Source organism: Mustela nivalis (assembly GCF_964662115.1).
Source record: "Mustela nivalis genome assembly, chromosome: 8".
Classification (NCBI taxonomy): Eukaryota; Metazoa; Chordata; class Mammalia; order Carnivora; family Mustelidae; genus Mustela; species Mustela nivalis.
This window is the reverse complement of record NC_139027.1, coordinates 98401512-98427818: the sequence shown is the minus strand read 5'-3', so window position 1 is coordinate 98427818 and position 26307 is coordinate 98401512. Positions and strand designations below refer to the sequence as shown.

The following is a 26307-nucleotide window of genomic DNA, read 5'->3' as shown; positions in this document are numbered from 1 at the left end:
GAGGGCTTCATGCAATCTCCCCATTTCCTTGCTGTGTGATCCCAGACTAGATGTTCAACCTCTCAGGGCTTTTAATCATTTTCATGTAAGTCAGGGTCATTGAACAGATTTGGTTTGTTGGCTGTGAGCACAGAGTCATATAATGTATAAGACAAGTCTTATTTCTGACCCTTTATTTCCAAAGCATTTCTGAGATGATTCTCAAAGGCACTCTTGTCTTGTCTTGTCTAGGCAGATACGTAAAGTGTTTTTCACTTCCTTTTTAGCGTCTCCGGGCAACCAGGACTTTGGGTCACTCAGGATTCTTGAAGGTAACTACATGGTCCAGCCCCTTGGAGTCCAAACCACTGACCAGCTTACCCTACAAAGCAGAGACTAAGAATTGATTAATTCAAGGTCAACCATCCTCTGTGTACTGTGTACTGTACCTCTGCTCTGAATTGGGACCTGCTGTTAAGGTAGATATTTCTTTCCAGTAAACCCTTTTTGTGCTTAATCTCTACTTCCTTCACCCATATTTCCCTCTGGTTTTTGTCCTTGAACTAGACTTCTGGATTTTGGTCCCCACCCTGTTCCTTCTTATCTTGCTGGTGACTGCTTGGCTCCCATTTCCAGCCTCAAGTGCTCAAGGCTGACTCCTGTTGGATACTTCGTAATTGCAGCTCAGAGAATTCAGAGCCTTAGACCATGGAAGGGTCTCAAAGCACAGATATTGTGTCTAATCTCTTAGTATGAGAAGTACATCTAAAGCCAGCTGCCTAGCAAACCTTACTGGGTTCCCATTATATCCCTGGCTTTATAGCTTGTCAGGATATTTTTTTAAAATTAATAGAACCTCAAGAAACTCATCATCTAGTGAGAGATACAAGCACATGGAGATATATACCTATATCTATATCTATATCTATATATAGATATATATAGATATCATGAAGTGATCGTTCCTCCTGGGGGCTATTTATCTAGGCTTTGACTGAACATCCCTATGACAGGGGCCTCCCTTTATGATAGGGTTTAGTCTATCACCAAGTGTTTGTAATTCTTAAAATATCCTTCCTAATTTTGAGTCCATATGTCCTCCCTTCTGCTCCCCATTAGATTTAGAGTTTGAGCCCAAGTCAGTCCAAGATCAGACTCCAATGTGACTCTGAAGAACTTTTTCTACCTCTCTGAGCCTCCATTTTCCCAGCTATAAAGTGAGGATGTTGATACCCATTTGGATGTGCTATACCCCATGAGATGGCATGTTTTGCCCCATATCACTGTTTTAAATAGTTATCAGTACAGATGTCATCTTCTCTGTCTTGCCTAAGCTAAGCATTCATTTGACTCTATTCCATTAGTTCTCCCTCCCCCCTCCAGCTTCCGTCACCAGCCTTCCTCTTCCACCAAAGATGCCAATGGCTTCTTGGCTATCTAACCAAGTGGCCTCTTTTCACAGCTTCTCTTTGGAACTTTGGAAATGGCTCAGCACCTTCTCTTTCATCAAAGAGTCTGTTTGCATGGCTTCTATATCACCATGTTCTGGAGAGTTTCTCTCTCTCTCTCTCTCTTTCTCTTTTTCTCCTAGAAGACTCTTCTCAGTATCTGTCATGTTATCTCTTCCTTAGTCCTTCCTTCATCACCTGTGGCTGCTCCCTGGTGCTTCCCTCAGCCCTCAGTCTTGTAAAAATGCAGTGAAGACTATCAAATATTCTGTGTCAGATACTACTCTGAGCACCTCGCATGCATGTATATGTTTAATTCCCAAGTAAAGGCCACATGTACTTGACTTTTAGTTTGCGGATGAGAAGACTGAGGTTCAGAATAGTTAAGAAGTGTGCCTAAGCCAGGTCAGTCTGAGAAAGCATGCTAACATAGATGGACTGGCTGTCTCTTGACTAGTCTGTCTCTGAGTGATTCTGTCCCTGTCGAAGATTCTGTCTGAGAATCTATTGGCATCTGCTATGTAGTTGTCTCCAGGAAAGATCCTTCTTTTAGGCTCTAGACCCAAATGTTAATTCTTTGCAGGGTCTCTATGGTTGTCTGGATGTCTGTGAATTCATTTGCTTTCCCTACAAACCCATTCCATCCTGTCTTCTCTCATCTCACTCAAGTCAAACACTAGGAAGTCATCTGCCTCTTTCAGCCATCTAGGTGCTGGCGCTGCCTCTTGAATACTCCTCTACTTCTGCTCTTTACCTCTGCTCTTTACTCTATCCCCCTTGCCATTGCCTCACTTCCTGCAGCCTTCATGCCTTCCCTGGATTTCCGAAAATCTCCTAACCCCTCTCCCTGTCACCAGTTGGACCTCCTGCAATTTGTTGTCCTGTCTGGTCTTCTAAAATTCCATACTCCAGGCTTAGGATTCTTCCCTGGCTAATCGTTACCTTAGAGATAACATCCACATTCTTGAGCACACAACCCCAGCCAATTTACCCTCTGTTCCTCGGCCTCCCCAGTCTCATCCTCCACCATCCCCTGCCTCATCTTCTGTTCTGGGTTACCTGGATAGCTTGAAGTCTGAGGATAACTGTGAAAATTGTGCAGAAGAGCAGTGTTCACCAGGGGCTACACAAATGTTTCTTGTAATCTTTACAACTGCCTGGGATGAAGAAATTATGTCTCACTAGTGAAGCAACTGGAGTTCAAGAAGCTGTCACTTACCCAGAATTTTCAAAATTAGGTCTGTCTAGGCTCCTCACCAACATGCTCTAGTGAACTGGCTGACTGCTCGGTGTGAACCCCCTCTATATTCGCCTCCACCCCCATTCTAGGTTGGTTGATTCCTTTAGGTCTTAATTCAAGGGTCAGCCTTCTGGAAATTCATGGTTGGCCTCTGGTCTCCATACTGACTCATTATTCCTTTATGTATCATACTTCTTTCAAATAAAGATTCCACCATTTATAGGATCCATCCTTGGCTTAATATTATCTCTTCAGGAAGACAAAAATCTCACCATGATAAATATAGACATCTTTAATCATATCTCACACAGTATATACCATATATACACACACAAGATAACTCCCATACAAACAACTGAGTTCATCTCTACTAGCCTGGCTGCACTGGTCCATTTTCTAAATCAACTAGGCTAAACCTCTTGAGGGCTTGTTATCTCATTTTGATACCCCAATGATTGATACACAGTAGGCGCTCAATGAATGAAACTTGAGCAGATAAATAATATGTGGCAAGAAAAATAGCTAGCATTTTCTGAACACATACAACACCACGCATTGAGCTAGGTGTTTGGCATGATTATGTCATTTTATTTGCTCACAATAAAAACTATGAAATAAGGAGTTTTCTTATCTGCATTTTACATATGTGGAAACAAAAATCAGAGAAGTTCATCAAATCACTTGAAGTCAACAGCTAGAATGATAAAGGATAGAGATTTTAAACCAGTTTGGCTGATGTCAGAGTTTGAGATCTGAACCCTGCCTTTCCAAAGACCAAAGATTCTTATAGCTCCTCAGAAATGATATTCATTTAGTTTCTTGCTTCTCTCACCTTCCTGTCCCTCCCACCTTAGGCCAAACCAACCAAGATCTTGCTCATCTTCATTCTTATATCAGTACTTCTCTTTTTAAAACTACACAAAAATTAAAAGCAATGCAAAAGTGGCATGGGCAGTATGGAAAACAATAGGACTAATGCCTCCTTTAACCTGGATGCCAAGATTTTGACCTATTTTAAGAGCTGAGATACACTGTCCATTTAGGGGAATATGTGGTCACCTTCACATCTAGGTCTTTCTCATAAAAACTAAGTTAGGCTGCCTTAGTCCTGCATTTCTTTCAGTTGAAGACTCTATTACATCAATATTATTTATAATTATGATTTATAATATAATATTTATAGTATTTGTTTATATTAATTATATTATCAAAGTAACTAAATCTATTAAATAATTAAATATAAATTTAAAAGAATCAAATTTAAACTAAGTATGAATTTAAAATAATTATTTAATTTTTAATTAATTATATTAATATTTATTTTATAATATGGTGATAAATTTATAATATAATATTTATTATTATAATTTATAATATTTTAAAAAATATTTTATTTATTTGATACAGAGAGAGAGAGAGAGTACAAGCAGGGGGAGCAGGAGAAGCAGACTATATAAAAAATAATATTTTTAAAGATTTTATTTATTTGACACAGAGAGAAGGAGTACAAGCAGGGGGTACAGGAGAAGCAGACTCAGCTGAGCAGAGAGCCTGATGTGGGATTCAATCCCAGGACCTTGAGATCATGACCTGATCCAAGTGATCACATTTTTGATGCTTTCAAACTGCTCAGAAGAGCCTCAAAAGTCCTTAGAAGTGCTTTAGAGTGTGCAGAGTCTTGAACATGGGATCTGAGCTTTAGACTTCTCTTCCATTCTGCACTTGAATTGCTACAGAGTTTGAAATTCACTTAAATCTCCTAGAAGCACACCTTGGAAATACTATCCATAAATGTGAACCACAATCAGGCTGGCACCAACAGACAAGATATTGTAATACAGTCTCAATATAATCTTTGCAAAAAATCAAACACACAGAAAAGTCACCAAGGCAAATGTACACTTCAATCCATACCTCATGGATTATGGACCTAAATGTAAAATTATAACAGTTCTAGAGAAAAACACAGCAGAAAATCATTGCCACCTTGGATTAGACATGTATTTCTTACTTATGACACCAAAAATAACAACACATGAAAGAAAAAAATTGATAAAGTGGACTTAACCAAAATGAAAATTGTTTTTAAAAGGTACTGTTAAGAAAATGAAGAGAAGCCACAAATTGAGGGACAATATTTTCAAAACACATAAAGAACTTACTCAGAATATGTTAAAAAAAATTCAAATATAATAAAAAGAAAAAAAATCAATTAAAAATACCTGAGCCCACATTTCACCAAAGAAGATGATTTATGGACAAATCAGCATTTGGCAAGATGCCCAACATCATTTGTCACTAAATAAATACAAATATAAACCATCATGAGATACCAATATGCTTATATTCAAATTTGAACTGTTCCGTACATTGATTTTGTTATCAGTTACATGACTGTGTAATTTGTTGAAACTCCTAGAATCATACAATAAGAAAGATAGACTTCAGTGTATGTAAATTATATCTCGAAGAAAATTTATTCCTGTATAGAGCAGCCAATGGTGGAGAAAACCCAGGGGGCAATTAGTTGGACCTTCATCTGCATACAGGTAAGCTTTCTGTTTACAATCCCCTTAACTATTACACAGCTAGCTGCCTTTGACATAGATTTTAGGGGCCACCTAAAGTTTAGAAACAATAAAAGGTAGAGAAAAGTCTCTTAGAACCTAGGAAGTAATACAATAGAAATTTTATGCTTATACAATGTATACTTTATTTTTTTAAGATTTTATTTATTTACTTGAGAGAGAGCACAGAGGGAGAGGAAAAAGCAGACTCCCTGCTGAGTTGAGCAGGGAGTCTGACTAGGATTCCATCCCAGGACCCTAAGGTCATGACCCAAGTGGAAGGCAGATGTTTAACTGCCTGAGCCACCCAAGTGCCCCTATAACATATATTTTATATTTAATTTGGTAAAGGTCCAGTTTATCAAGATTTTTTCTGACCCAGAAACTATGTTAGCCACCCATTCCCAATCAGTATCCCTGAATGGGGTGGGGGGTGGGGCCGCAAACATCCCTTCTATTTCATCACCCAAGCAGAACATGAAAATATTAGACAAGGCAGCACCTGTGGCAAGAGAGCAGATGTCTCTCCATGTGGGCATCTTTCAGCCAACATTTCTCTCCAGAAATATCCTAATTGCTGGAAAATAAAGGCAGAACCTGGCCTTCCATTTCCCAAAGCTTAGTGTCATAAATTGGGCATCACTCTGTATCTCAGACCCCAGCTTGGAGTACATTTAGAAGGAAATAGGAAATAGTTAGGAGTAAAGAGCCATGATGTGTGCACCTACCTTACTCTCAAAGAGCTCAGGAAATAAATATTACTTTTTGAAATGATCATTATTATTGTCAAAATTGTTTCCAAATAGAAAGCTTCTTAAAATGTAATCCTTGAAGCATGTCATTTTAAATATACATTTAACACTGTGAACATCATTTAATTACAGGAGATGGAGAGGAGGAAGAATGAAAAATGTGTTTTTACAAGCCCTGCAAAAACCCTCCATAGACTGGATCCTTATGAAAATGTCAGTTCTAAATATCACTTGACAGATGTTTTTTCCCAGGCTTTTTATTGGGAAGGACATCAGACACACCTTCTCCTCCAGACAGTCTTCTACGGTGTGGTGGGCCCCTGCAGACATCCACCTGTCAGTCATTTCCAACACAACTCTCTCCTTTATCCTCAAGATTCTCCAAAGAAGGACTGAATATTTACTGCATTCATGTTAACATTTCACCTTTTCCACTGTTTGGCTTGGCTAAGACCTTTTTGGACACAGTCAGTGATCCTGTTTTCAGTGATTTAGGCAGTCCATGACCTTCTTCTTCTTCCCAGTCATTTTACTGCACAATACAACTTGGAGTGGGGAGAGGTACACACATAACAAGGAAGAAGAAACTAACCCCAGTTCCTTGCTTTCATCATAGATGTGTAGTCCTGATAGATGCTGATGAGACAGGAAGAAGAAACTAGTGGCTCAGATGAAGTTTGAGGATATGGATAAAATTGTTGGAGCAAACACCAAACCTCAGAGAGTTAACATACTGAATGTTTAGTTATCACACTTAAAAAGGTTGATATGGGTTAGGTTGTCCTTGACTTTTGTGTCATCTTCAAGATGTATCCTGTATAGCTGTCACGGCATAGGAAGAAAGAGTGGGTGGCATATGAATATGTATGTGTAGGTCCAGAAGTTGCTTACATCACTTCAGTCCACATGGTACAATCAACAATCAATCACAGAGGTTGACATTTCTCCACTGAGAGATGGGGTTATGTGTCCTCCCCCTTGAAACTGGGTGGACACTTCTAACTACTTCTACTACTGAAACATGGTAGAAGTGACATTGTAGGACTTCCAAGGCTGGGTTGTAAAGGGCAATATGGCTTTGGCTTGGTTCATTCTCTGTCTCTTAATGTGAATGCTTGGACTTCAGCCACCATGTTGTGAGGAAGCCCAAGCCACGTGGATATGATACATGTGTATGCTCTAGCCGATTGCCCCAAATGATTCCCAAGCTGAGAACCAGGAGCAGCTGCCAGACCTATAAGTGAGTGAGACTTCAGGCTTCTAGGGCAGGCCTTAGACATAATAAGGTGGAAATAAACCATCCTACAGTAACTAGGTAAATTAAAGACCCACAAAAATTATAAGAAATAATAAATCATTGTCATTGCAATGTAGTGATCCGAAGGGGCACATGCACCCAAATGTTTATAGCAGCAATGTCTACAATAGCCAAACTATGGAAAAAACCTAGATGTCCAACAGCAGATGAATGGATACAGAAGATGTGGTGTATATATACACAATGGAATACTATGCAGCCATCAAAAGAAATGAAATCTTGCCATTTGCAACGTGGATGGAACTAGAGGGTATTATGCTTAGCGAAATAAGTCAATTGGAGAAAGACAACTATCATATGATCTCCCTGATATGAGGAAGTGGAGACAAAATGTGGGGGTTTGGGGGGTAGAAAAAGAGTAAATAAAAGAAGATGGGATGGGGGGAGACAAACCATAAGAGACTCTTAATCTCACAAAACAAACTGAGGATTGCTGGGGGTTGGGAGGGTAGGGAGAGGGTGGTGGGTTATGGACACTGGGAAGGGCATGTGTTATGGTGAGTGCTATGAAGTGTGTAAACCTGGCGATTCACATACGTACCCCTGGGGCTAATAATACATTATCTGTCTTTAAAATTTTTTTTAAATTATTAAATGTAAAAAAAAAAATCATTGTTATCGCTTTAAGCCACCAAGTTTGAAAGTAACCTGTGAAGCAACACAGTGAACACCCTGCTAGTCTGCCATAATTCCCCAGCTTCTCTGCAAGCAGTTGTTCATCAGGATTCTTAGACCACCAGCTTGGAGAAAAGAAAAACACCAAAACCACTATTACTACTGCCATCCTCATCAGTTATCATGAGTCAGGGTCCTGGCAAGATTCACAAATGCCTCACTGAAAAGAGGATCATGGAGAGTTTTTAAAGGTGGTTAGGGTAGGATTAAGCAAACTTATTAGTGACACACCCAGGTCTGACAACAATGAGGGGACACTACCATCCTAGGCCTCAAGAGGCCAGGTGGGGAGTTGTGACTAGAGTCCAGCAGGAGCTCTAACTACAGGGTAGGGGGACTAGTCCAACAGGAGCTCTAATTACAAGTGGGGGAACTAGCTGAAAGGGACTTTGACCCCTAGAATGCAACCACTGTCAGACTGAAGCCCAGCAAAGACAGCTGATGGAATAAATGCCCCCAAACTCTCCTCTCACTCTGATTTTCTATTCATAGTTCCTATTGGCCAAATGCAAGGGAAGACCAAAAGGCAAGGGAGTCTGGCTGATGAAATCCATAGGGATCAACTTCCCAGTGGACAGAATGGGATGACAAAGGTGGAGAGTAGACTCAGAGAGGGAAAGCAAATATCCTGCACATTTACCATCATCAACACCATCTTCATCATCATCATTTTTAATACTATTCAAATGCATGTACTACTTCTGGGTTTACAGAGTAATTCTTCATACTTTCTCTTGTATCACCCTCAGAAAGTCACTCTTCCAGTATCCCCTGAATCTGCCAGAGGGCTTGGTACATAACTGGTGCTGAGTTCTGACCCATACATATCTCAGAATACTTACTCTAATCAAGCCTCCAGGCCTCTGTACATGGGTACAGAGAAAACAATTCCAAGATAAATATGTTAAATATCATAAGAAGGACACAAAGTTTTAGGAAAGCTTAATCTGAAAAGACTCACAGATGTGGTGGTACTCAAGTATGACCTTCGGCGATGGGCAGATCTCAACAGGTGCACTTGGAAAGGAGAGGTCCTGTTAAACACATGAAGAAAAAGTTTAAGGTGGAGAAATAGAAAGTGTACTCTGGTGACAGAAGATATTTCCATTTTGCTAGGGCATAGAATTTATAGAGATTAAGATGTAAGCTATGAAATTGAAAGTATTGAATTGTTATATTGAGGTAAATCCAGAAAATGAGATGCATTGGTGCCGACGTAGTAGGCACAGGGGAGTCACTGATGGCTTTTGAGTAGAGAAAGAAAGTATTCTAACTGCTCTTCAGGAATACCAAGTTTATAGCAGTGGGTGGGATAAATGAAGTGAGCACACACATGCTGCAGAGAGATTAATTATGGAACTATTGCCCTAGTTATAGTAATGAGAAGCTTGCCCCAGGGGATGGTAGCAGAAGCAGAAAAAGAGGATGTGGCATCAGGTTGACAATGTGAAAACCAAGAGTAGACAATGACTTTTCTTACATCAGTCCCAGCTGGGCACAGGGATGTCATTTGCTCATCATTCACAAGTATTTACTGAGTGACTACTTTGTGCCAAGCACTGTTCTGGACTTTATGAACACAGCAGGAAGCAAGATGGTCAAACCAGTCTCACTGTCCACCTGGATTCAAGAAGAGAAGATAGCTTCACCAATAAAAGCAGGACAAGTGTCCAGATATGCTTTGTAAAAACATGTAATGTTTTATAAAAAATGATGGAGCACTGAAAGTTTTCTTTCAATTTCAACGTTCAGCATATATATAAAGTAAGTTTAAAAATTATGTTTCAGGGACACCTGAGCTATGCTGGCAACTGAGCAGCCAACTAGTGGTTTCTGCTCAGGATGTGATCTCAGGGTCGTGAGATCAAGCCTCCAGTCTGGCTCTGTACAGACCACGCAGTCTGCTGGAGATTCTGTCTCTCCCTCTCCTTCTGCCCCTCTTTCTGCTTGCTCACTCTCTCTCTTTCTCTCTCAAAATACATAAATAAATCTTTGAAAAAAGAAAAGAAAAAGGAAAAGAAAAGAAATTACCTTTCAGAGAATATTTGTAAAGGGGAAAGGGAGCTTAGTGAGATGTGTTGGAGAAGTGAGGGGTAGAAGGTTTAGACTTGGGTGTTTATATATAAAGATACACATCTTCCCAGCACCCACCCACTCAGTACTCCCTATGGGCCTCCACACCCACCCCAAGCTGCCTAGGTCAGTGGAGGGATGTCGTCTAGACAGGTCCAGTGCTTGCAAACCAAAAGTGTGTCCAACTTAGTGATATTTTTTAAACCAAGAAATACAAGTACACAGCACACAGTAAGATGTGCAACATCACTAATTACCAGGGAAATGCCAATCAGACCGCAATGAGATATCACTTCACAACTGTCATATAGGCTATTATCAAAAAGACAAAAAAATGGCAAGAGTTGGTGAGGATGTAGAGAAAAGGAAACCCTTGTACACTGTTGGTGGAAGTGTACATTGGTGCAGCAGCTATGGAAGATGATCTGGATGGGTCCTGAGATCAAACCTGGCATTGGGCTCCCTGCTCAGCAGGGGAGTCTGCTTCTCCCTCTCCCACTCCCCCTGCTTGTGTTACCTCTCTCATTGTATTTCTCTCTGTCAAATTAAAAAAAAAAATGAAATCTTTTTTTTAAAAAATTGAAAATATCATTACCATACAATCTACCAATTCCATTTCTGGATATTTACCCAAAGAAAACAAAAATGCCAATCCAAAGAGATATATGCACTCCTATAGCATAATTTACAAAAGCCAAGGTACAGAAACAATTCAAGTGTCCATCAATAGACAAATAGATAAAGGAGACATGGTGTATATACCATGGAATATTGCTCAGCCATAAAAAAGAGGGTTTAAGGCTAAGTGAAATAAGTCAGACAGAGAAAGACAAATGCCATATGATTTCACTTTTATGTGGAATCTGAAAACAAAACGAACAAACAAACAGAAAGAGATAAAGGGAACAAACAGGTGGTTACCAAAAGAGAGAAGGGGGGAGGAGCAAGGTGAAGTAGCAAAGGGCATTAGTAGGTACAAACTTCCAGTTATTAAGAAAAGAAAGAAATACCAGTACATGACCTGACCAGTGTACTTACTAGGGAAAAAATGGCAGACCATTTAAAAGTGGGCATCTTTGAGAAAATCTGCTGACATGTGCAGGTATGTAGGCATCTTTATACCTGTGACTGTCAAGAGGGGTTTGGGTTTAGGGTTGGATGAGGGGAAGAAGGTTATGAATGGTTCATTTACTCAACCATCTTTATTGAATACTTTCTGTTCTCCACAGTGTGCTGAGGACTGAGAGCCATGAGATGAGTGAGAAAGCCTCAACTCTAAAATGTTCATATTCTCCAAGAAAGGGAAAAATACCCATGGATGAATTTAGCAAATTAGTTCTTATGAATTCTGAGGCCCAGCACTGTGCTCAACTTTATTCAGGAAGGTGGGCATCCAAGATCGGGTTATCTTCATTTTTAAATAGAGAGAGTTTGAGCACTGGCTTAAGGGCAAACAGTAGAGGACTGGCCAGCTTAGAGTGATCTTTCCATTATATGCCACGTTAAGGTTGGGTAGGCCAAGCTGACAATTTCAGACTATGGAGACCCCACCTATGGCTTCCAGTAAGCTGTCTTGAATCATAGGTGGATTCAACCTTCAGAAGTTCAGGTTCAGAACTGGGCAAAGACATTGTCTTTGAGAAGGTTAGTGTAGAGTCATAACTGAACTAGCAATTGAGATCAGATAGAGGATATTGAAGAAATAAATTGAGAAATTCATCTTGTAAGAGACAGGATCACTCTGATGGCCTTGGTGAGCACAGGAACAGAGAGGCTTGGGAATATGTTCCAGATGTCAAGCCACAGAGTTAAAGATGCTGGGAAAACCCAGAAAGGGTTTTCTGGGAAAGGAGGAAAGGAGGAAAACAGAGGGGCCTGCACCTGAGTGTTGGAGGTGAGGATGGAAGAGGAGATGAGACATTACAACGAGGAGCTAACAGTAAATATGGTGCCTAAAGAAACATGGAAGGGGAGGAGGAAAGGAGGAATTCATTTTGTGGAAATGCTGGGTATGAGGCAATGATGTCTAGGGATAAAAGAATAAATGTCTGACAAGCACCTGTAGAGACTAAAGAACTCAGGAGAGGCTGGGTGGAGGGTCCCTCCACAAAGGTGATGGTAAGCGAGTGTGGCTTCTTAGATGGAAGAGTCAAGAGAAGAAACAAACAGAGAGCTGAATCCTGGAGCCATAGAGGGGCTTCTGTGAACCAATGGCAGGATGATGAGCAGTGAGTTAATGAAACAATTATAACAACATCAGAAGAAAATCAGTAGCTGCATCATCATGGAAAGCAAGAAAAAGAGTTTTAAGAAGGACAAACTGATAAATGGTGTCCATCGCTGCCATGCTCACAGAGAGATGGCCATTGGGTTTGTGATTCCAGAGTTGAAATGTGGTGTGTGTTCTGGTAGCAAACTGAAGAGTGGGGATTTGAAAAGGACATAAGGAGTAAGTTAGTCACAGCATCTCCTAGACAACTTCTTCGACTAGGTCACCAGTTACCAGTAGGAGGGGCCTTGACAAGAGTCTAGGAGAAGACCATCTGGCTTCAGTGGACAGGAAGATGGTCACCCAGATTCCAGTCTACCTCTAATATGAAACTGCTGAGAGATTTGAAAGGAAAAGAGCTAAACAAATGTGAGCCCCAATTTTTTTTCACTTTTTATTTTGGAAATTTTCAAACACATCAGAGACAAAAGTATATCACATCACTCTACTCCCAGAATTTCCAACCCATGGTCAATCCTGATTTACCTTCCTTCCACTCACTGTGTACCCCAGCTGCTTCATTTGGAAGTTAACTCTACATTTTAAATCACTCCTTCTTTAAATAATTTTTTGAATGTTACTCTAAAGGTTTCAGACTTTAAAAAGTATAGTCATATGCCATTGCTATATCTAAAAAGTTGACAATAATTCCTGAATAGTTCATACGTGTTTAGATTTCTCTAATTATCTAATACTATTACAGGGACTAGAGAAGTGGAAGGGGAAGCTTTATTGAAATCAAGATCCAGATAAAGTCCACACGTGGCAACTGGCTAACATCCATTTTCTGTATGCTTGAATCTGTAAGTTCTCCCTGTCTCTTTCTTTCTCTTTTTTTTAAATGATTATGTATTGAAGAAACAAGGTGATATGTTTAGTATATCCTGTTTCCCACCATCTGGATTTTACTGACAATACCCAAATGATGCTATTCAGTTTCTTCAGTTCTCTGTATTTCTGGGAGTTAGATCCAGAGGTTTTATGTGTTTCGTATTTCATTTTTGTCAAAAAATGTGTGTTTTCTATTGTATCATATCGATAGGTACAAATGTCTTATGGCCTCTCTCTTTGTGAAGTCCAAATCAATGTGGGATCCAGAGACACCTACCCCATCCATGTATGGTGAATTCCTAATTCCTTTCACTATGTTTGTGGGAAATACAAGTTCTTACTCTCTTACAGAAAATCTAATCTAGTTTTGAACAGAAAAAAAAAATTAAGATTCTATACATACTAGGTCCAATATATATAAAAATTGATATTCCTTAAGTTAAAAAAATATGTACGTTCAGGGGTGCCTGGGTGGCTCAGCGGGTTAAGCCTCTGCCTTCGGCTAGGGTCATAACCTCAGGGTCCTGGGATCAAGACCCATATCAGGCTCTCTGCTCAGCAGGGTGCCTGCTTCTCCCTCTCCCTCGGCCTGCCTCTCTGCCTGCTTGTGATCTCTCTCTATCAAATAAATAAATAAAATATTTTTAAAAATATACGTTCATATCCATGACAAACTATAGTTGATTTTTTTAAGATGAAAGCAATGTTCAGAATGTGGTCTGTCACTGACATTGAAATGATCAGTTTAGAATGCCTCCTAAAAAATGCAATGATAACTAGAGATAAGCTGCTTGTTCAAACTCTCCTGCCCTGTGGGCCTGGACACAAACTTCCAGAAACCAACTATTGGTAATAACACAGGTGGTACAGGAAGCTGATTTTCCTTGTCATAAAGGGCCAATATGAAGGTGCTGGCAGGGAGAATGGAAAAGCAGTGATAAATGTAACATTACGAAAGAAGAATTAACAGGATTTGGTAAATAATTAAAGAAAGGCAGAGTTGAGATGTTGCCAATACCTTGGCCAACCAACTCTCAAGTAACAAAGGAATGTGATTTGGAAATTTCACAAGAGCGTGAAAACTGTCCTGCTGGTTTATGCCAATGGACATCCCAACTGGTACTGCTCTAAGTTCATAGATAAGTGGTGTGCTCAGATAACCCCAGAAATTTCCCTAAGCCATCAGAATCCACCCTCTCATTTCAAGATATTTCTTAGAAAACTGCTAATAAATATCAAGTACACCCAGGCTCAGAGATATCCTAAAATGCTGAGCCATGTGCATTTTAAAGAAATAGAATATTAACCTCTTTATCTGGAAAATACTCCAGGGCTTCAGTCCCTATGTAATAAACTGGTTAAGCAAACACACAGGGGCTGGAGCTGGCAACACCCCCATGCATATAAAGAATTCTGTAGAATAAGTCAGAATTATGCTTTCTGCTATATGATCAATGTTATTAATGATTCAGTGCATGGCAGAGCCTGGGGGGGGGGGGCTGGAAACTTGAGCCCTGACAAGAGTCAGGAGACACACTAGGAGCCCATACCTGAGTCCTGGAGGTGAGGAAGAAGAAAAGAGGAGAACAGAGAGTGTAACCTAGAAATTAGGTCTGAGAGATACCACTTGGGCCTGGAACTGGCCCCCAAAATGCTTATTAGAAGCTGTACACTATAACAAATAATAGCAGTTTAGTTTAGGCTTTCCATGGAGTCTGTCACTCAACCTATTTGTCAGTGGACATTCCCAGACCAAAAAGAGGCTGTCTGCCAGCCCATTCAAACCCACCTTGATGCAAAATTAACTCTGATGTGGGACAAGGGTCTCATCCCTCCCGGCTACCTCACTAAGAAGTGACCCAATGCAGACCCTGGCATTTGACAAGGAATAGTACACACAAGCATGCAGAATTAGGCATCCATTGGGATGGCAGTCTAGGTCTCCTGGTACCTGGGAAGAACCTTCTACAGACAACCAGGGCCTCTCAGTGGATTGCCTTCCATGAAAGGGCCAAGGGCTCTATCCAGGGGGTCCCAGGGAAGGAGTCAGTGTTTATTGGGAATGGGGACTGCTTTAAAGGTGATGAGAAGATCTTTGGCATCTCTTTTCAGTGTAAGAGGAAATCAGTGGAGGGCTCTGGGCCCAGAATTACATGGTAAATTGTGGTTCTTATAAAAAAGCAAGTTTTGTGTGCCCGGAGGTGGCGTTTGGAGTGCAAGAGACAGGAAGGAAGAAAGTGGGGAATGTGTGCTGAGCCGTGTGTGATCTCAGCGCCTTCCCCTGGCAATACTCGAGCCTCACTTGAGACAAATTCTTAAGATAATCATAAAAAACCATAGCAACCTTGTTGATGTTGGGATTTGCACTGGGATTCCAAATCGAGAGGTAGGGCAGGAGAAACAGGTTTGGATTTCTCTCACAGAGCAGGCAAAAGAATGCGAGTTCTTCTCAGTGAAGGTAGAGAGCTGACTGCTGACAGCCTATTGGCCTTGCCACACACAATTGTGCCCCATGTTTCCATAAAAAGCTATGAGTCCAAAATGTACCACCAGTGTCAGTTATGTCCAGGGAATTTTGTGAAGCCATTTTTTTTTTTTAACAATTGTCTGTGACATTGTTTTGTTTTATCCTCTGACAGACAGAGAGTGACAGGGGACAAAAGAGATGGGTTGGCATTTACAAGCCTTCACCCATGTTACCTCCCAGGAGCTGAGGGTGAAATGCAACCACCCCCGTCAATTCTGCATCAATGCATCAGTGTAAAAAAGAATAAGATGCAGCCAAGAGTGTGTGGCAAGTGAGTTCCGACGCACGAAGTCTCCAGATTTATGGGTAGAAGAATAAAGTGAAGGGGATAGCAAAATGCTTCCCCCACATTGTTCCTCCCACACGGACTGACTGGCCAGCCCCAACGAGCATGGGGAGATAAGTGGAGGACAACTCTTCCAGCAGGAAGCAGGACATGTGTGCATGTGGCTTCCTGGGAACAGGACCTCAAGAAGCAGGAGTGAGGTACAGGAGAAGCACCATGGGGCTGCTCACTGCCATCCCCACTAAGGACTTATCAGAACTGTCCCCAGAGGAGCAGCACCTACCTCTGTCCCCCAAAGCTTGCAACTGCCATGAGATGTGACTTTGCCACATAGGTCAGGCAGGGTCATGCCTCCCAAGGGCAAAAATCAACATTCTGTGTCAATGCCAAGTGCATCACAGCCCTTAGGGATAACACTCCACAGAGCAGGCATCAAAGACAAGGTGAAGAGTCTGTGAATCAGAGCCCAGAAGGAACTCAGTATGTTCCCAAACCCAGGAAACCCCAAAGACATCGCCTAACAAATTATATTCCTTACATTATTCAGGAAGACACTGACATGCAGTGTTGGTTCTGCACAGGTCTCTCCCCGCCTCCTACCGTCCCACTCTGCTCTTTGCAGCTTCTCCTCTAGTAGAAGGGAGAAGAAGCCTGCAGGCTGAATGTCCAGTGTGTGAGCCTCAGCCTTGTGGCTTCTGAGCCACCTCCCAGCCCATCTCCTCTCACCTCTCCACCTGAGCTCCCAACATCAGGATGCCAAAGAGTCTGTTTGTTTTGAACACAGAGAATACAAACCTCGTTACCTTCAGAATCCCCATCTTTGCAGCTGTGACACACACTGATGCATTTTCAGTCCCTTTACTCTGATTCCAGAGGGATGAAGATGATCAGAGGTCCCTTCCCCTCTTAAACATATTTGGAGGAAGGGAGTCTGAGTCTTCGGTTATTCCTCAGGTGATGCACCTGAAGTGGAGTCTTCCCAAAGCAGCACTGACAGTCCACTCAACCACCACAGAGGAAAGAATAGCAAAGAAAGGAAGAAAGGGACACCGGCTTCTTTGCAATAGGACACGTCCCTTGTGGGGCTGAGGCCGATGACAGGGGACACTGCTCTGGGATCAGAGAGGGATAACCCTGCCCTTACTGTCCATCTGACCTTAGAAGCATGATTTATTCACCGCGTACAGGACCTGTTGCCACGCAGATGGGACCAGGATCAAAGTAAATACTCAGTACTTCTCCCCAAAATTTGAGTCTCCAGTTTTCCCCTCACCTTTTGCCCTGGTCTAAGTTCCATAAGGAGGGTGACCTTGAAAATTACCGCTAGGAGCCTTTCAGAACACCTTACATTTACCACTTAAAATTTAACACATTCTTTTTTTCTAATTGTTTAGCGCCCTTTCTTTTGAATATTAAAAATAATAATAATAAAAAAATAAAAAATAAATAAAAAACCACCTCCGTACAAATTCTTCCCCAGAAGATACATCATTAACATGATCTGGAACAGTCAGATCACAATTTAGTTGCCTTCACTCTCCTATTCCATTGCTAACAGTAAAGTCCTGAGACCTGGGATATTTTGTTTCTAGCCTTCACTGCTTTTTCCTTCCAGGAGCTGTGACAGAGTAAACTGCTATTCTGTTTTGTTTCTGATACAGGAGACCTCCCAGGCCCTGGAATGTGGGTGGCTGGCATTTTAATTAATGTTAATGCCTGGACTAACCATCTTCTTCCCCAAATGATTTTTAGTAAGATAAATAAACCAGCAAACCAGAAAATAGCCATATATGAGTGCATGGGTTCTTCCTGGAAAAGGTATCCTTCTGGGTAAGCAGGCCAGCTCCAGGTACCAGGCCTGCCTCCATCCTCACCACCCCCAGTCAATTTGGAAAATTTCAGTTCAAGTACCAGTCGGTTGGGGGCCCATGGAGGGTGATATTTTTCCTCTGAATAAATAAAATAAATACTTCTAGAGATTCAGAATCCATTTGGAGTCTCCATTTCCTCATTAGCAGGATCGTTTTTATTTTAAGATTAATAATACCAGAATGCATTAAGCCATAATTTCACAACAACAAAAAAGATACTTGGCAAATGCCCTCGAATTCCTAGAATCCAGCCCTGGAATCAATCCGATATTTAAATCAACATGGATAACGCTTTGTTGGGTCAAAATATAGTCACAGTTTCCCCAGAGATATTGTGTTTCTTTTATCTTTTCTAGTAAATTTCTATTTTTCCCCCCAACCTTCATGGTTAAGCATTTTATCCAGTTTAAACGATGGGGATTTAAATTGCTATTTTAGTGGAAGAGGCTTGATTAAAACCTGTGTCCTCATCAAATTATTGGACAGTGGTTCTTGGGCTCTGTTTACACTAGTGTCAACCTTAATTTAAATTCTGCATAACTATATTTGCTTCACTAAATGCATTCACCAGGAACACACCACAAATTACTTTGCATTATGAGCAGAGTCTTTGTCTATTGCAAAGTGTTTTGAAATTAGCACCATAAGTAACTAGCTGTAAGTGTCACTCGATCTCCTTAATGCCTCATTAATCAAACCCCGTGGCAGCTGATGTGATGTCCAAGCCCATCTCATATAAGATCAGTATCACTTGCTCCTTGTTTCTGACCACAGTCTTTTAAACTTGATTCATTATTTGTGCCTTTGCCCTCCACTGTGGCATTCCTTCTCCCTCAGAGGCCTCTCAACGCATGCAGCTTTGTGCTGTATACCAGACGTATGGGCATTCTTTGCAGAAATTGACCCCAAAAACCCCACAAAAAAAAAAACAAAAAAAAAACCTCATTTCCCCTTCTGTGGAAATCCATGGTCTTGAAAAGAGAAAAGTCATTTCCACGAAGGTTCAATATGATTTTCAGATCACTCTTAAAATGCCGTAGGAGAAAAATTTTCTTCGGACAAGTTTTTCTTCATATCAAGAGTTAGGGAGGAGAAAAGAAATACATTTACCTAAGAAGACTACTATTCCTTCACCTGGCTCAGTTTTTGTAAATGGTATACATTTAATCTAAGCACCTAATCAAGAAAGAAGATATGCTTGTGCTTTATTATGTGGTAGCATTTCTGTACTAAATACAAAATTTTAAAATCTATGCTTGCAAAACAAATGCATAACATTTTGTACTTGATAGTTTTATTATAATTCTTGTAGGGGGAAAAAAAAGGTTATGCCATCCATATATGTTTACACAAAAGCATAGCAAAAATGACATATATGAAGGAATCTTTTTTCATGGTCCCATCACACATTTGCAACAGTCTAAATAGAACCACCCCCCACCACCCGCGGCCTCCAACTCCCATATTCTCTCCCTTCTTCCCTGCAGGGCAGAACACACACCCACACACTCACACACGTTTTTTAAACAAATTTAATACTCACTGGCATTAAAACTACTTAGCAGCTCTACTGGACAATGACCACACGACATTTTGCAGGATGTCTTGAGCCCCGTGTGGGCACATGGGGTGGGCGTTTCCCGGCAGTGGTGGGGGGGGGGTGTCGTGGGGAGGAAGTCTCTGTCCCCTGTCATGGGGGTGGTGCGTGGCTGCCCTCCCCCCGCACGCGCATAGCTCACCAAGGAGTGGCGGAGACCAGACAGGTGCTCTCATCTCCTGCGGCTGCTGCACGTGAGGTCGGCTTTCCGTAGAGCACTGTCTCAATGGGAGGCCTTTGGCTTCATGGCCTTTCCTTCTGACCACCCAGCAGGAAAAATATACAGAAGTTTTTTTTTTTTTTTTTTTTTTTCCTGTGAGTTTTGTCTGTGGAAAACAAAACAAAACAAAACAAAACAAAAAACAGCATTGAAACTTTCTACTTCCCGCAGGTGGGTTTCTGGCCTGTGAACAATTAATAGAATCATAGTAAAACTTGAATTTTCTTCCATGTTCAACTTTTTTGCCTTTTCACCTTATAAAACCATTCAGGCTAAATAAACCTTATTACAATAGAATTAAGCATTGTGGCTTGGCTCCCAAAACCAACATTGGTGGCAAAACCCACTGAGTTGGAACACACACACAACTGCAAACCCGTGTTAGATTCTGACTTTAAAATGAATTTAATGTAAACCATACTTTGCGCTTGTTTTTGTATTATTACCATGTCTACTGTCTCTTACGGCATTTAAAGTAGGCTCCGACTTTAAAAGAGCAAATGTGAAAGAACATTTGATTACATTTTAGGTGACATTTACTCTGATTAGTGGTATAATTTATGGCAATTACAAAAGTACATTTTATGTTCATCTCCAGATTATTCTAGTTTTAACTCTGATTCCAGCAACCTCTTTCCATCCCTATTCTGAACAAAAGAAGTTTGGAAAAGAGAAGAGTCCAAAATGATTTTTCAGAAGTGACAGATCATCAATGAACACAGTTTTTAAATTGCCAATTCACAACTTTCCCATGTTTCCAACAACCAGAGAAGCCTGGTTGTTTAAACCAAAAACTCTGCCTCAACCCCCCCCCCACTTTTCTTCACTATACACACACCTCTTTCTGCTTCTTTCCCCAAAAAGCAACATATTATCCAGCGACCATTACAAATCACTGAACCCTTCTATTTAAATGCCCCACAAAGACTATATGTGATCACTGCCTGGATTTAAGAAAGAAAGGAAAAAAAAAAATCACAAATCAGATACAAACCATGTCATAGTCCTAGCCCCCCACATACCCTTCCCCCACTCCATTCTTCCATTCTCTCCCTTGCCATCCCCTTGTAAAATAAAAGGGAGCCGAGCCTAACCCATTACAGTAAAGGCACCCCGAGATTTAGGGGGATAAGTACAGCCTTACTTAGCTGCAATGCTGCAGCTGTGCTCTTATCTGGCCAAAGGAGACAGGGGACAACAAAAGACCCCAAAGAAGGGACGGTGGATGCATGGGAAAACCACTACCCCAGCATTGTGGTGCCCTTCTGCTGAGCAAATAGTTCAAACTGTTCATTCCCATCTTCTATTCTCTCCCTGGTACATTGTTTGTGCCCTTGCATTTCATTCTGCAAGGAAGGTTGCTCTCTGGGCCTATAAGCAAACAGTCCAGAAAAGAGCTAGCCAGCCTCTTCTCTTCCCGGGAGAACTAGCATTTTTATTTCAGCTCCAAGCTGTCAAAGACCTGGAGAGTTTATGTCAGTGTCCTGAATTAATTGCTTTAAGCTGGAGCAAGCTCCACGGGCTACCAAATGTCCAGAAGATGTTTATTAATAACGTTTCCTCCAGGATTCTGGCTCCAAGCTGTCCCTTGGTGGTGGCCTTTATCCGGCTACCACCCTCTCGCCCCTGGTCTCTTCGTACTCCGGGGAGGGGCTCGCCTTTTTCAGTCATCGTGACAAAATTTAGAATTGCCTGGGGTGGAAAATATCCACTTATGGAAAAGGATGTGTACGGTGAACATCTTTGTTCAGGCCCAGAAGGGCCCCGGAGTTACAGAAACTGTGTGTGTGACCCTAAAGTGGGCTGGGGGAGAGAATTTGCAAGGACACTCGCCTGTGGAAGCTCACTTAGCCAGTACAATTAGAAAAGGGAGCAGAATAAATGGCTTCCCTCTGCTCCCCTTCTCTACCTCCTCCCCCAAAAGAAAATTCAATGAAACTGACAACATGATGCATTGTGAAGTTTTCCTGGTATTAAGGGGGGGAAAAAAAAACTCTTTAATAGAATGAAATAATAAACCAATTTATATACCGATATAAGACTAGGATCGTGAGTGCCATTGTGTAATTTTCCACTTGACTTTTCATTATCTACCTGAACAAAATCAATCTATATGTATGGGATCAACATACAATTCCAGAGATAAAAGCTGAAAATAAATGTGCTTTGCATATCCCTCAGATAAAAGACACAGTCCTTCCTACTGCCTTTTCTTCTCCAGCAGATGCATTTATAAAATAAATTGTGTGTCAAGGAAAAAAATGAGACGTACGTAGTGGTGTATCTTGAGTGTTGACTCCTTTGCTGGAAATATTGATCCCACAAATGAGCAGTGGTTAATAAGTACCCAGCAGATGATATCAGGTCTTTTGCCCTAGTTTACCCAGAGTGCAGTCTGGGTCAATGTTTCTCCCAACCAATCTCTCCACCAAAAAAAAAAAAAAAAAAAAACAAGACTTCCCCTATTAACATGGATTTAAGGCTGAGGACTTCAAGGGCTTTCTGAAGCCTCTCCACGGAGACAAAGCACACTAAAAAATCACATTATGTTAGAAACCCCCATGCAGCAAATGGCCAGCTTGTGAAAGACACTCAGTCTTCAAAAGGAAAGGAGAGGTGCTCTGTGGGCCTTGGGGTTGACATTTTTTCACTTGAAACAGGTTGAACTCTGTCCCTTCGATGCCCTACTTCACCCCAATAATGGAAAATGGCACTCAGAGTAATACAACTGTCCCCAAGCTGACCATCCCTGAGACCCGTGATTCCCTTCCTTTTGGAATGTGTCATCACCAGTGTGCCATGTGTGTGCCATGATGGGGAGATGGCAGAGGCCTTGGTGTGCGTGCCCTGGGCTACTCGTGGGTCCCGTCAGGGCCAGGGTTCCTTGGGGAAAGTGCGCCTGCTCTGCTACTCCAAGAAGCTCACAGGGCCTATGTACATGCTGCCCACTCTGCTTTCTATAAGGCAGGGCCACAAAATCTTATCAACCAGCCAAGAAAGGCCCACAAGGGATGAATACTGGAGCACCTTTCACCCCAAGCAATCACTCTGCGTCTGTGGATTTTTTTTTCCCCTGTCACTGAAAAGTAATGACATCTTAAGATAGTCCCTCACTTTTAGGCCAGGAATTTTTATAAAAATTGGCCACCCATCATTATTTACTCACAGTAAGCTTTATTAGTCATGGTAAGAGACTTCATGGAAGGTTGAAGGTCTACGTGGGCAACCTAACCATCACAACTTCAATTTGCACTGCAGGGCAAATCAACACTTTCATATTTTAACATCTTTTGTCGACATATTCTGATGCTTTGTGGGTCTGGTAGTTTGGTCCAAGGCGGCAAGTCTCGATTTCCATGTGCCCCCTTCCCTTTATCTTGAGAGCTCCAGGTGCATACACAGCACCCATCTGGACTTGGGCCATGGCCTCTCTATTAACAGTCTGCTTTTGTGTCTCATTCCTCAGTTGATACTCTTTGAAAACTCAGAGGAAAGCATCCAGGAGCCATTCGAATCTGACAGCAAAGGTATGGCCTGTTGGGGACACTCTTGTGACGGTCAAAGTTCAGCCTGGGGAGAAGTTCATGTACTTTCCAACGCGCGGGACTCCTAGAAAAACAGTAGCTTCCTCCATCTCATCTTTCTGTTCGGGTTGCTGGGAACAAGCAAATCTAGAGAAAACATAAGAATGCAGTCAAGGAGAATCAGGCAGTCATTCGAATTTTGTTTGAAAAGTGAACTGTATATATCCCAATGGTATGTTTTGAAGAGTTTCTATATTTTCATTAGAAAATTGATGTCTTCCATGCCTAGAACATTTGGCCTCAGTGAAGATATATTTTATACATGCTTTATTACTCCATGATTCAAACACTTAATCGGCATCATAGAGGACCAGTATAACACAAGAGCTTCACCCATCCTATGGAAAATCTTTTCAGAGTTTTGTACGACTCCCTGAGCACCAGAACCAGATGTTCCTACTTCCACAGCCACACTTGCTTGTGCTGAAAAATGTTACTGCTGAGTGACTTTATAACCATTTTGTTAGTCATGGGCAACTTTCCATGCAGTAGCAGAATCCTGACACAGAGTCAGGCCACATCCATGTTATTAGATAAATATTTACTAAACAGAAGAAATGGAGGTGTTTTAAAAGGTGTTTTTAGTAACCATGTCAGAGTTGAGCTATCTTGATGTTATTTCCCAGGAGAAGAAGAAAGGATAGTCAGAAGTTCTCTCTCTATATATATATATATGCACCTACATTCAGATAAATAGAATTAGAAAGTTATCATCAACTTTGCCTAGCTCTGGTGTTTTCCATACATCAACAGTTGAAAATCTTTAGAGGAGGAGACAAAGGGTATAAGCAATTTCAGGCATGGGGGTGAAAATATGTGTACATCGGTCTTCCTGGCAGGAGGTAAAAAATGGAAAAAGACAAGCACCTCAGGCTGTTGGCACACCACAGTTGTTGAAAGCCTAATGGGGCCTGGAAAACTGAAGAAATTACACATGCATAAAGACAGGCTGGCTTGATAGTATATCTGCCTTGGTATCTTAAGCTACCTTATTTTCCCCTGAATAATTGCTTCATTTTTCCTTTCCCGTGTGTGCACAGCATCTTGGAAAATAACCAAAGTGCACAGTGTTGTTGATCTCCATTAACGCCAAGAGACACAGTCACAAAGCCTCACTGTGTCCCTTCACTCCAGACTTGATGGAGAAAGAACGAACCCATTTTACAGATGAGGAACTAAAACGCCACTCCTGCACCATGGAAAAGGCACCTCAGTTTATCCTTCATGAAAGCCAAACTGGGAATTCTTTTCAAAGCTGTTGCTTTTGCTTTTTGGGGGGCAGGGGGAGGTGAGGATGGGAACCGGGTGAAATAAGGCCCTCATTTAGAATCTCTTGCACAGGGATGCCTGGGAGGCTCAGTGGGTTAAAGCCTCTGCCTTCGGCTCTGATCATGATCCCAGGGTCCTGGGATTGAGCCCCACATCAGGTTTTCTGCTCAGCAGGGAGCCTGCTTCCTCCTCTCTCTCTGCCTACCTGTGATCTCTATCTGTCAAATAAAAAAATAAAATAAAATAAAATAAAGAATCTCTTGCACATCCCTCTAGAATCATCCACTCAAGCTCAGTGAAGATAAAATTCCTCCTCCCAGTTCTCTGAATTGTCAACACAGAAATCCATTCCAAAGAGGAAGCAATCTAGAAAGAGAGTGAGGAGACAGCTTTGCTGTGCTCTAAAGATGCTATAAACTTTCCTTGGTACTTACAATTTCCTTCAAGTGGTACTAGATCAAGAACGTTGGTTTATTTTTTGTTTTTTGGTTTTTTTTTATGATGGAAAAAAAAACCACTGTCATTTACACAGGGTGACAGTTTGAACAGTGAATCAAATTTTCATTTTGAACACATACGGTCACTGTGGAAAAATTACTGGATTATAATACTTAGAATGCTGGACAGTGTCTAATACATGCTGTGAGAGACCCTCTAATTGTGTCTCTGTCTTCTTATCTACCTTGAGCTGTTCAAAAAAATTTTTTAATTTGGAGAACTAAATAAAAAATCAGTAAAGTGAAATTAACATTTGACCCATCACATACCACTTTTTGCACAGGAAACTTGCCAGGAGAAGGATCTTTGTTCATTCTGTATCTGTTGCAACTTTTCTTGGTTTGAAAATGTTTCAAATTTCATTCCTTAAGTATGTCCTTATTATTTAACAATGAGAACTATATGTCCCTACTCCTTTTCTCTGCTATGTTACTGTACACAAAGAGGACATAATACCAAGGAAGGAAACACGTTTCTTTTGAAGAAATATGAAAGCAGTTGCTTTGTTATATAACGTGAGAGTGGCTTTATGACAAACTCCTTTAAAATAATATCCTTCCACAGATAGAGTGTCAGACACTCTGTTTTGCATAGGACTCCAAGCTGCAGTGGCAACAGTTGTATAGAAGAGGGTGATGTAATGGGGGATCCATCAGAATCGAGTCAGGTGTTCAAATATACTTTATTTTCTTTTCCACAAATTCTACAAAATGGAGATGTGAATTCACACAGGCTCACAGTGAAGTTACCTAGTTCTCAATGAAGCCATGGTGTGGTTATTAAAAAGGAACTGTCTGTTCTCGGCCCAAATGATGATTCCTTGTTGAAAGCATCACTTAAAAGTTCAAAAGAAGTATTTGCATCCCAGCCTGGGGAATGTGTTTTATTCCCAATTTACTCACCCCTTTAAAATGGTTAACATTGGCTGTGGACTTACTAGATAGATCAGGAAAAGCATGGGAGCATCTTTGCACACTGTGAAATTATAAAGCCAAAGAACATTTTCTCTCTTTTTGCTTTCCTCTAGGAGTTAGGGAAAGAGTGAGAGGACAGTAGAAAATACACTGGGAGTCTTTTGACTTTGAGGAAAGATAAGCATCCATTTTCAAGGAATTTGAAGAGTGAGAATGCTGGTCTTGAAGAATTTCAAAATTAACTTAAGCCTGATTTAAATACTAAATACTGAGGTGCGATTTCTTTGAAGTTGTGAGTTTCTTTTTCCTATTGAGTAAAAAAGAAAAAAAAATGAAATGAAGAAAGGCCAGGGAATAAAAGGCCAGGGAGCAGATTATTAGATATTTTG

At 41.1% G+C, this 26307-nt stretch overlaps 1 long non-coding RNA gene across 4 annotated transcripts in view; it reads right to left on the bottom strand.

Annotated features, from left to right (window-relative positions):
* LOC309871417 overlaps nt 1-26307 on the bottom strand; it is a 70280-nt gene that overhangs the window by 32218 nt on the left and 11755 nt on the right. Inside the window, exons 2-6 of one of the 4 annotated variants that reach the window (XR_014315268.1) lie at nt 22820-23324; nt 19576-19759; nt 9460-9599; nt 8941-9013; nt 4104-6808 (exon numbers count right to left, since the gene is read on the bottom strand). This is a non-coding gene — a long non-coding RNA (uncharacterized lncRNA). Of the gene's footprint in view, nt 1-4103; nt 6809-8940; nt 9014-9459; nt 9600-19575; nt 19760-22819; nt 23325-26307 lie in introns of those variants that run through there. The other 3 variants (XR_014315266.1, XR_014315269.1, XR_014315267.1) reach the window with 3 other exon arrangements.